Source organism: Hemiscyllium ocellatum, chromosome 50 (assembly GCF_020745735.1).
Source record: "Hemiscyllium ocellatum isolate sHemOce1 chromosome 50, sHemOce1.pat.X.cur, whole genome shotgun sequence".
In the NCBI taxonomy this organism is placed as follows: Eukaryota; Metazoa; Chordata; class Chondrichthyes; order Orectolobiformes; family Hemiscylliidae; genus Hemiscyllium; species Hemiscyllium ocellatum.
In genome coordinates, this window is record NC_083450.1 from 1692752 (window position 1) to 1703696 (window position 10945).

The following is a 10945-nucleotide window of genomic DNA, read 5'->3' on the forward strand; positions in this document are numbered from 1 at the left end:
TTGTGGGCGGGGGGTAATGTTTGATCAGGGTGTTGCTGTCCGTTCTGGAAGATGTGTGAGTGTGTGTTTGTGTGTAGGTTTGGGGGTGGGGGTGCGGGTAATGTTTGATCACGGTGTTTCTGTCCCTGGTGGAAGGTGTGTGTGTGTGTGGGGGGGGGTTTGGGGGTAGGGGTAATGTTTGATCAGGGTGTTGCTGTCCATGGTGGAAGGTGAGTGTGCGTGTGTGTGTAGGTTTTGGGGGTGGGGTACTGTTTGATCAGGGTGTGGCTGTCCCTGGTGGAAGGTGTGTGTGTGTGTGTGTGCAGGTTTGATCAGGGTGTTACTGTCCATGGTGGAAGGTGAGTGTGAGTGTGTGTGTGTGTAGGTTTGTGGGCGTGGGTACTGTTTGATCAGGGTGTTGCTGTCCATGGTGGACGGTGGGTGTATGTGTGTGTGTGCAGGTTTGATCAGGGTGTTGCTGTCCATGGTGGAAGGTGTGTGTGTAGCTTTGGGGGTGGGGTACTGTTTGATCAGGTTGTGGTTGTCCCTGGTGGACGGTGAGTGTGTGTGTGTGCAGGTTTGATCAGGGTATTGCTGTCCATGGTGGAAGGTGAGTGTGTGTGTGTGTGTTGGTTTTGGGGGTGGGGTACTGTTTGATCAGGGTGTTGCTGTCACTGGTGGAAGGTGTGTGTGTGAGTGAGTGTGTGTAGGTTTGTGGGCGGGGGGTAATGTTTGATCAGGGTGTTGCTGTCCATGGTGGACGGTGAGTGGGTGTGTGCAGGTTTGAACAGGGTGTTACTGTCCATGGTGGAAGGTGAGTGTGTGTAGGTTTGTGGGGGTGGGGTACTGTTTGATCAGGGTGTGGCTGTCCCTGGTGGAAGGTGAGTGTGTGTGTAGCTTTGGGGGTGGGGTACTGTTTGATCAGGGTGTGGCTGTCCCTGGTGGACGGTGGGTGTGTGTGTGTGTGTGTGCAAGTTTGATCAGGGTGTTACTGTCCATAGTGGAAGGTGTGTTTGTGTGTGTGTGTGTAGGTTTGGGGGTGGGGGTAATGTTTGATCAGGGTGTTACTATCCATAGTGGAAGGTGTGTTTGTGTGTGAGAGTGTGTGTGTGTGTAGGTTTGGGGGTGGGGGTACTGTTTGATCAGGGTGTTACTATCCATAGTGGAAGGTGTGTTTGTGTGTGAGAGTGTGTGTGTAGGTTTGGGGGTGGGGGTAATGTTTGATCAGGGTGTTTCTGTCCCTGGTGGAAGGTGTGTAGGTTTGGGGGTGGGGATAATGTTTGATCAGGGTGTTGCTGTCCATGGTGGAAGGTGAGTGTGTGTGTGTGTGTAGGTTTGGGGGCGTGGGTACTGTTTGATCAGGGTGTTACTGTCCCTGGTGGAAGGTGAGTGTGTGTGTGTGTGTGTGTGTGTGTGTGCAGGTTTGGGGGTGGGGTACTGTTTGATCAGGGTGTTACTGTCCCTGGTGGAAGGCGAGTGTGTGTGTGTGTGTGTGTAGGTTTGTGGGTGTGGGTACTGTTTGATCAGGGTGTTGCTGTCCATGATGGAAGGTGAGTGTGTGTGTAGGTTTGTGCCCGTGGGCACTGTTTGAACAGGGTGTTACTGTCCATGGTGGAAGGTGAATGTGTGTGTGTGTGTGTGTGTGCGTGCGCGCAGGTTTGGGGGTGGGGTACTGTTTGATCAGAGTGTTACTATCCGTGGTGGAGGTGTGTGTCTGTGTAGGTTTGGGGGCATGGGTACTGTTTTGATCAGGGTGTTGCTGTCCCTAGTGGAAGGTGAGTGTGTGTGTGTGTGTGTGTGTGTGTAGGTTTGGGGGTGGGGTACTGTTTGATCAGGGTGTTACTGTCCCTGGTGGACGGTGAGTGTGTGTGTGCGCAGGTTTGATCAGGGTGTTACTGTCCCTGGTGGAAGGTGAGTGTGTGTGTGTGTAGGTTTGGGGGTGGGGTACTGTTTGATCAGGGTGTTACTGTCCCTGGTGGACGGTGAGTGTGTGTGTGCGCAGGTTTGATCAGGGTGTTACTGTCCCTGGTGGAAGGTGAGTGTGTGTGTGTGTGTGTGTGTGTGTGTGTGTAGGTTTGTGGGTGTGGGTACTGTTTGATCAGGGTGTTACTATCCGTGGTGGAGGTGTGTGTCTGTGTAGGTTTGGGGGCATGGGTACTGTTTTGATCAGGGTGTTGCTGTCCCTAGTGGAAGGTGAGTGTGTGTGTGTGTGTGTGTGTAGGTTTGGGGGTGGGGTACTGTTTGATCAGGATGTTACTGTCCCTGGTGGACGGTGAGTGTGTGTGTGCGCAGGTTTGATCAGGGTGTTACTGTCCCTGGTGGAAGGTGAGTGTGTGTAGGTTTGTGGGTGTGGGTACTGTTTGATCAGGGTGTTACTATCCATAGTGGAAGGTGTGTTTGTGTGTGAGTGTGTGTGTGAAGGTTTGGGGGTGGGGGTAATGTTTGATCAGGGTGTTACTATCCATAGTGGAAGGTGTGTTTGTGTGTGAGAGTGTGTGTGTAGGTTTGGGGGTGGGGGTAATGTTTGATCAGGGTGTTTCTGTCCCTGGTGGAAGGTGTGTAGGTTTGGGGTTGGGGATAATGTTTGATCAGGGTGTTGCTGTCCATGGTGGAAGGTGAGTGTGTGTGTGTGTAGGTTTGGGGGCGTGGGTACTGTTTGATCAGGGTGTTACTGTCCCTGGTGGAAGGTGTGTGTGTGTGTGTGTGTGTGTAGGTTTGGGTGCGTGGGTACTGTTTGATCAGGGTGTTACTGTCCCTGGTGGAAGGCGAGTGTGTGTGTATGTGTGTGTGCAGGTTTGATCAGGGTGTTACTGTCCCTGGTGGAAGGCGAGTGTGTGTGTGTGTGTGTGTGTGCAGGTTTGGGGGTGGGGTACTGTTTGATCAGGGTGTTACTGTCCATGGTGGAAGGTGAGTGTGTAGGTTTGGGGGTGGGGTACTGTTTGATCAGGGTGTTGCTGTCCCTGGTGGAAGGTGTGAGAGTGTGTGTGTGTAGGTTTGAGAGTGTGGGTACTGTTTGATCAGGGTGTTTCTGTCCCTGGTGGAAGGTGTGTAGGTTTGGGGGTGGGGATAATGTTTGGTCAGGGTGTTGCTGTCCATGGTGGAAGGTGAGTGTGTGTGTGTGTGTGTGTAGCTTTGGGGGTGGGGTACTGTTTGATCAGGGTGTGGCTGTCCCTGGTGGACGGTGAGTGTGTGTGTGTGCAGGTTTGATCAGGGTGTTACTGTCCATGGTGGAAGGTGAGTGTGTGTGTGTGTGTGTAGGTTTGTGGCCGTGGGCACTGTTTGAACAGGGTGTTACTGTCCATGGTGGAAGGTGTGTGTGTGTGTGTGTGTATGTAGGTTTGTGGGTGTGGGTACTGTTTGATCAGGGTGTTACTATCCATAGTGGAAGGTGTGTTTGTGTGTGTGAGTGTGTGTGTGAAGGTTTGGGGGTGGGGTAATGTTTGATCAGGGTGTTACTATCCATAGTGGAAGGTGTGTAGGTTTGGGGGTGGGGATAATGTTTGATCAGGGTGTTGCTGTCCATGGTGGAAGGTGAGTGTGTGTGTGTGTGTGTGTGTGTGTGTGTGTGTGTTGTGTGTGTGTGTAGGTTTGGGGGCGTGGGTACTGTTTGATCAGTGTGTTACTGTCCCTGGTGGAAGGTGAGTGTGTGTGTGTGTGTGCAGGTTTGATCAGGGTGTTGCTGTCCATGGTGGAAGGTGAGTGTGTGTGTGTGTGTGTGTGTAGGTTTGGGGGCGTGGGTACTGTTTGATCAGGGTGTTACTGTCCCTGGTGGAAGGCGAGTGTGTGTGTGTGTGCAGGTTTGGGGGTGGGGTACTGTTTGATCAGGGTGTTACTGTCCATGGTGGAGGTGTGTGTCTGTGTAGGTTTGGGAGTGGGGGTAATGTTTGATCAGGGTGTTGCTGTCCATGGTGGAAGGTGTGTGTGTGTGTGTGTGTGTGTATGTGTAGGTTTGTGAGTGTGGGTACTGTTTGATCAGGGTGTTTCTGTCCCTGGTGGAAGGTGTGTAGGTTTGGGGGTGGGGATAATGTTTGATCAGGGTGTTGCTGTCCATGGTGGAAGGTGAGTGTGTGTGTGTGTGTGTAGCTTTGGGGGTGGGGTACTGTTTGATCAGGGTGTGGCTGTCCCTGGTGGACGGTGAGTGTGTGTGTGTGCAGGTTTGATCAGGGTGTTACTGTCCATGGTGGAAGGTGAGTGTGTGTGTGTGTGTGTGTGCGCAGGTTTGATCAGGGTGTTGCTGTCCATGATGGAAGGTGAGTGTGTGTGTGTGTGTGTGTAGATTTGGGGGTGGGGTACTGTTTGATCAAGGTGTTGCTGTCCCTGGTAGAAGGTGAGTGTGTGTGTGTGTGTGTGTGTGTGTTTGCAGGTTTGATCAGGGTGTTACTGTCCATGGTGAAAGGTGAGTGCGTGTAGGTTTGGGGGTGGGTACTGTTTGATCAGGGTGTTGCTGTCCCTGGTGGAAGGTGTGTGAGTGTGTGTGTAGGTTTGTGGGTGTGGGTACTGTTTGATCAGGGTGTTGCTGTCCCTAGTGGAAGGTGAGTGTGTGTGTGTGTGTGTGCGCGCGCCCAGGTTTGATCAGGGTGTGGCTGTCCCTGGTGGAACGTGTGTGTGTGTGTGCAGGTATGATCAGGGTGTTACTGTCCATGGTGGAAGGTGTGTGTGTGTGTAGGTTTGGGGGTGGGGTACTGTTTGATCAGGGTGTTGCTGTCCCTGGTGGAAGGTGAGTGTGTGTGTGTGTGTAGGTTTGATCAGGGTGTGGCTGTCCCTGGGGATGGTGAGACTGTGTGTGTGTGTAGGTTTGGGGGTGGGGGTAATGTTTGAGCAGGGTGTTGCTGTCCCTGGTGTAAGGTGAGTGTGTGTGTGTGTAGGTTTGATCAGGGTGTGGCTGTCCCTGGGGATGGTGAGACTGTGTGTGTGTGTAGGTTTGGGGACAAGGGTACTGTTTGATCAGGGTGTTGCTGTCCCTGGTGGAAGGTGTGTGAGTGTGTGTGGGTTTGTGGGCGGGGGTACTGTTTGATCAGGGTGTTACTGTCCCTGGTGGAATGTGTGTGTGTGTGTGTAGGTTCGATCAGGGTGTTACTGTCCATCGTGGAAGGTGAGTGTGTGAAGGTGTGTGTGTGTGCATGCGCAGGTTCGATCAGGGTGTTACTGTCCCTGGTGGAAGGTGTGTGTGTGCGTGCGCAGGTTCGATCAGGGTGTTACTGTCCATGGTGGAAGGTGAGTGTGTGAAGGTGTGTGTGGGAGAGATGTGATTGTATGGTTGGGCTTTGACACAGTGAGTGTTGTCAGTTGACAGATCTTTCCCCAAGCAGCTATATTGCACAGGTCTTGGCTGTCTGAGGGAGGTAACTGGAGTATCCCAGTGAAAGCCCAGGAGCAGAGAGCGGGCTACAGCTTTGATTGTCTCTGCACCTTGCCCAGTGAGGGGAAATGTAGGGAGTGTTTGGGCTTTTTTAAAAAATAAAAACGAGGCCTCTCCTTTGAAAGCCTGTGGTCTATCCTCGCAGTTTGTTGGGCATGACCCTGGTACATACTGCTGCTGACAAGCTGCAGTTCCAGCCACACATTCTGTATTCAGCTCAGATCTGGTATTTAATATGTGCGGCTCTCTGTTCCTAAGGGGGTGGGATAGGGGTGGTATACTCGATGGGGAGGTGACCTACCCCAGGCTCAATCCAATCCCAAACCCCCGGCCACCAAAAACACATGGCTAATGCCACCCGAACACTGACCTCTCCGGTGTTCGCTACCATCTTCGGCTGTAGACCTTTGTTAGTACCTTGTGCAGAAGGCTCTTGTTGGAATGATTGTCCTGTTCGGGGGAGTCTTGGTTACAGGGATTTCCTCTTGAAGTCTCTAGTTTGCCCCATCAGGCACTGACACTGATGATGTTGAGGGGGGAGGGGAGAGAGTGGTGGATACAGCCGGCCTTCCACCTTTAGCCCCAGAGGCATTTTGACCTCTGGCTGGCTGGTTTGTGGAAACACGTCCTGGCCTCTTCCCCCAGCCTTGCCCATGGCCATGGACCATTGCCTGACCAGAGGAGCAGAGGCCAAGATAACCAGCCCTGATCACTGCACGCCTTCCTTAATGGCTGCAAAGCACTGAGGTTCCAAGTGAAATCCGCAGAGGTCCCCAAACCAGCCAGGTTCATGTGTCATTCCCTTTCATACATCCCTCCAGCTGTGCTGAAAGTGTAGTGATGGAACTATTGGAAAGAATGTGCATCATGGAAAAAGCAGACTGCATACGGTTGAAGAATGTATTGTCATGAGATTTGTAGCTATTACTGATTTAAGGTCCTTTTTTTGTATAACTTTTTTAAAAGATTATTTTTTTGTTAACATTACTGTTACAAGTTTTAAAAAGAAATTACAACAAATTTACATTTTACAGCTGCCTCGTTCCTTCAGTTGTGTTGGGAAAGACCCAGTTTCTCAGGTCGTAGGTTCAGCATTATAATGTGCTGTTACTGTGGGTCAACGTGGCAGCCATTTTGCACAGCAGGATCCCACAAGCAACATGGAGATGAACATAGTGGTGGAGCAGCAGTTAGCTCTTTTAGTTTGTGCCTTTAAGATATTGATTTAACGAGCAGAATGGGTGGAGCATTGACTGCAGTTTGCTGCAGAGATGGGCAAACCTCACTCTGAACTTTGGACGACAGCGGTCCTTGAGATACCAGGATCAAAAAGGTAAGGTTCAGCATGAATTGCCTTTAAAGCTGGGAATGAGGTTTCGGGAAGGACTTCAGAAATTAGGGCCCAGGCAGCTGACAACATAGCCACCAACGGTGGAGCAATTTAAAACCTAGAAAGATGTCAGAATTGTCACACAATTACAGACTGGAGGAAGTTTCAAAGGGGCTTGAAAGCAAGGCCAAGATCTCTAACATGAGGGGTGGCTCAGTGGTTAGCACCACTGGGACACTGAAGTTTGCGCATTCTCCCTGTGGGTTTTCTCGGGGAGCTCTGGTTTCCTTCCATTATTGCAAGGTTTGCAAATTAGGTGGATTGGAATGCTAAATTGCCCATAGTGTCCAGGGATGTCCATGGGAAATCCCGTGTTACAGGGATAGTAGAGCAGAGTCTGATTAGAACAAGTAAAAAGTGAGGTCTGCAGATGCTGGAGATCAGAGCTGAAAATGTGTTGCTGGTTAAAGTGCTTGTGCCCGAAACATCAAATTTCCTGTTTCCTGGATGCTGCCTGACCTGCTGCGCTTTAACCAGCAACACATTTTCAGCTCTGATTAGAACAAGTCAACATGGATTTAGTAAGGGGAGGTCGTGTCTGACAAACCTGTTGGAATTCCTAGAAGAGGTGACAAGTAGGTTAGACCAGGGATGTGGTCTATCTAGACTTCCAAAAGGCCTTTGATAAGGTGCCACACGGGAAGCTGCTGAGCAAGGTGAGGGCCCATGGTGTTCAAGGTGAGCTACTGGGATGGATTGAGGATTGGCTGTCTGACAGAAGGCAGAGAGTTGGGATAAAAGGTTCTTTTTCGGAATGGCAGCCGGTGACAAGCGGTGTCCCGCAGGGTTCAGTGTTGGGGCCGCAGCTGTTCACATTATATATTAATGATCTGGATAAAGGGACTGGGGGCATTCTAGTGAAGTTTGCCGATAATATGAAGTTAGGTGGACAGGCAGGTAGTACTGAGGAAGTGGGGAGGCTACAGAAGGATCTAGACAGTTTGGGAGAGTGGTCCAGGAAATGGCTGATGGAATTAAACGTGAGCAAATGTGAGGTCTTGCACTTTGGAAAAAAAGAATAAAAGCATCGACTACTTTCTAAACATTGAGAAAATTCATAAAGCCAAAGTACAAAAGGATCTGGGAGTGCTAGTCGAGGATTCTCTGAAAGTAAATGTGATTAAGAAAGCGAATGCAATGTTGTCATTTATCTCAAGAGGATTGGAATGTAAAAGCACCGTTGTGCTACTGAGACTTTATAAAGCTCTGGTTAGGCCCCATTTGGAGTACTGTGTCCAGTTTTGGTCCCCACACCTCAGGAAGGACACACTGGCACTGGAACATGTCCAGCGAAGATTCACACGGATGATCCCTGGAACGGTTGGTCTAACATACGAGGAACGGCTGAGGATCCTGGGATTGTATTCATTGGAGTTTAGAAGATTGAGGGGAGACTTAATAGAAACTTAGAAGATAACACATGGCTTGGAAAGGGTGGATGCTAGGAAATTGTTTCCGTTGGGTGAGGAGACTAGGACCCGTGGACACAGCCTTAGAATTAGAAGGGGTCAATTCAGAACAGAAATGCGGAGGCATTTCTTCAGCCAGAGAGTGGTGGGCCTGTGGAATTCATTGCCGCAGAGTGCAGTGGAGGCCGGGACGCTAAATGTCTTCAAGGCAGAGATTGATAGATTCTTGATGTCACGAGGAATTAAGGGCTCCGGGGAGAATGCGAGTAAGTGGAGTTGAAATGCCCATCAGCCATGATTGAATGGCAGAGTGGACTTGATGGGCCGGATGGCCTTACTTCCACTCCTATGTCTTATGGTCGTATGATAGGGTGGGATATTCTTTGGAGGGTTGCATGGGCTTGATGGACCAGATAGTGTGCTTCCATACTGTTGGGATTCTATGGTCTTTATTCTATGGAGTTGTTGACTGAGAGCCAAAGATGAATGGGATTTGGAGTGATTGAGAGTTTTAGATGAATAAATATCCATGGAGTGTTGAAGATGGGACGCTGATCAATGGACCAAATCAGTATAATTGTCTCTAGAACTTAAAGACATCAGAGAGAGTTCTGGCAGCAGATAACTTGTAGCAGGGGATGGAAAATCAGAAATTGTGGCAAATACTCAGGGATGCAGACAGAGTGTGCTGGAGAAACTCGGTAGGTCTGGGAGCAGTTAATGTTTCTAGTCCAATACAATCTGTGCAGAAGGGTGCTAGAAATGTGATGGTTTTATTATGCTGCTGAGAAAGGGAGGTGAACCAAGTGGAACAGATGGGAAAACTGCCCAGAGCAGAAGGAAAAGTATTGCAAATGGTCAGAGAGAGGCAATTATGGGTGAAGAGTAGGTGTTAATAGTCAGAAAATGGGTCAGCTCTGCAAGAGCAAAAGGGAGACTATGGCCTAGTGATATTATCACTGAATTGTTAAGCCAAAGATCTAGGTAGTGTTCTGGGGAGCTGTGTACAAATCCCACCATGGCAGATGGTAGAATTTGAAGTCAACAAAAAGCTGGAATTAGGATTCTAATGATGACTATGAAGCCATTGTCAACTGCCAGGAAAATCTCTCTGGTTTACAAATGCCTTTTAGGGAAGGAAACTGCCATCCAAACCTGGTCTGGCCTACATGTGACTCCAGACTCTCAGCACGGTGGTTGTCACTTAACTGCACTCTGGGCAAGAAAGGATGAACAATAAATGCTGACCTTACCAATGATGCCCTCATCCTGTTGAAAGAAGCAAAAAAACAAACAAGGCAATAGGAGGGGTGGGAATGATGAAAGGGGAGGCTAGAGATCATGGTGTGATTTTGTGAAACTCAGTTCTGAAGACTGAAGAAGTGCTTCCTTTAGAAAATGAGGGCTTCACCAGATCACTGCAGCAGACCGCAGAAATGTGGCCATGTGAGCCAGGTGGTGGTGCATTGAATGGAATCGTTCTTGGAGACACAAGGTGTTTGTTCTTAATCAAAGTAGATGAGACCCCAGTGTGAGTAGTGAATACACAAGACTAGATCATAAGGAGTACAACTAACTTATTCCTTCAAGAGTCCTTTGGGACTTGATGAGGAGATAAAGGTTACACCTTCTACGATTGCATGAGAATATTGGGGTGGGGATGGTGAAGATATGTTGGGAAGGTGAAGGACTTGATCGGGATGTTGTGTCCTCAGGACACTAGATAGAGATCTAGGAATTAATACCCCTGCATCTCGACTGGGCAAAGTTAAAATTGCAACAGATTTAAAGAGCATCAAAGGATGGTGAGAAAAGATCAAATCATACAGTCCATGATAGAATGAAAGTCTCTAAATTAAAAAGAAACTGAGAATGTTAAGGGAACAAAGAAAGACACAAACACTAGAGGTGCAGAGAGGTGTGAATGAGAGAATCATGAGAAGGTTACCTTATGAGGAGAGCTTGAGTATTCATTAGAATTTAGAAGAATAAGGGCGATCTAATACAAATATATAAAATTATGATGGGAATAGATAAAAGCAGGGAGGTTGTTTCCACTGGGAGGTGAAACTAGAGCTGGGGGGATCGCCTTAAAATAAAATGCAACAGATTCAGGCACGAGCTGACAAGGCACTTCTTCATCCAAACGATTGTGACTCTGGAATCCCCTGTCCAGTAAAGCAGCGTTGAATGTTTTTAAGATAGATTTTTGAACAGTAATGTAATGAAGGGTATGGTGAGTGGGCAAATGAATAGAGTCCTTGAAACAATCAGCCATGACCTTAGAGAATGGCAGAGCAGACTCGGTGGATCAAATGGCCTACTCCTGCTCATGTTTCTTATGTTCTTTTGGAGGCAGCCCTACAAGAAAACGCGGTGAAGACTCAAGCATGAAAGGAATGAAATAAAGCAGCAAGGGTTAATGCTTAGGGTCGAAAATTTCACATTGTATGAAGAAAGCTGTGAACAGGATCTGATGGGAGGCCATTCCTCCAGCTGGTGGAGAGCTTCTTCATTGCAATGTGAGGGCGTGCCCCGGGCAAGACTTTGTTGAGCAGGAGGGGGTAAGACCGGAAAACAACAAATGCTGGCTCCATCCAGGGAGAGACAGCAAGCTAACGTTTCAAGTCCACATGTCCATGGAGAGACATGACTCTTCCTGAGAGGTAGAGTGTGTAGGGGGGAAGTAATGAGGCTACAGTTGGCGGGGAGGTGGGAAAGAACTCCCAATCTTTGTGTGGCGCTAAGGGAAGGGGAGTGAATTCTCCCAGCATCAGGCTGCCATGAGGTGAGGGGTGGTTTGAGTCC

General features: G+C 49.1%; 1 long non-coding RNA gene across 1 annotated transcript; it reads left to right on the forward strand.

The window, feature by feature from the left end:
• The first annotated feature begins 207 nt into the window (after positions 1-207).
• On the forward strand, positions 208-6369 carry LOC132805581 (uncharacterized). The gene is made up of 2 exons (XR_009640923.1): positions 208-1298; positions 1530-6369. It is a non-coding gene; the product is annotated as an uncharacterized LOC132805581 (long non-coding RNA).
• Positions 6370-10945: the final 4576 nt, after the last annotated feature.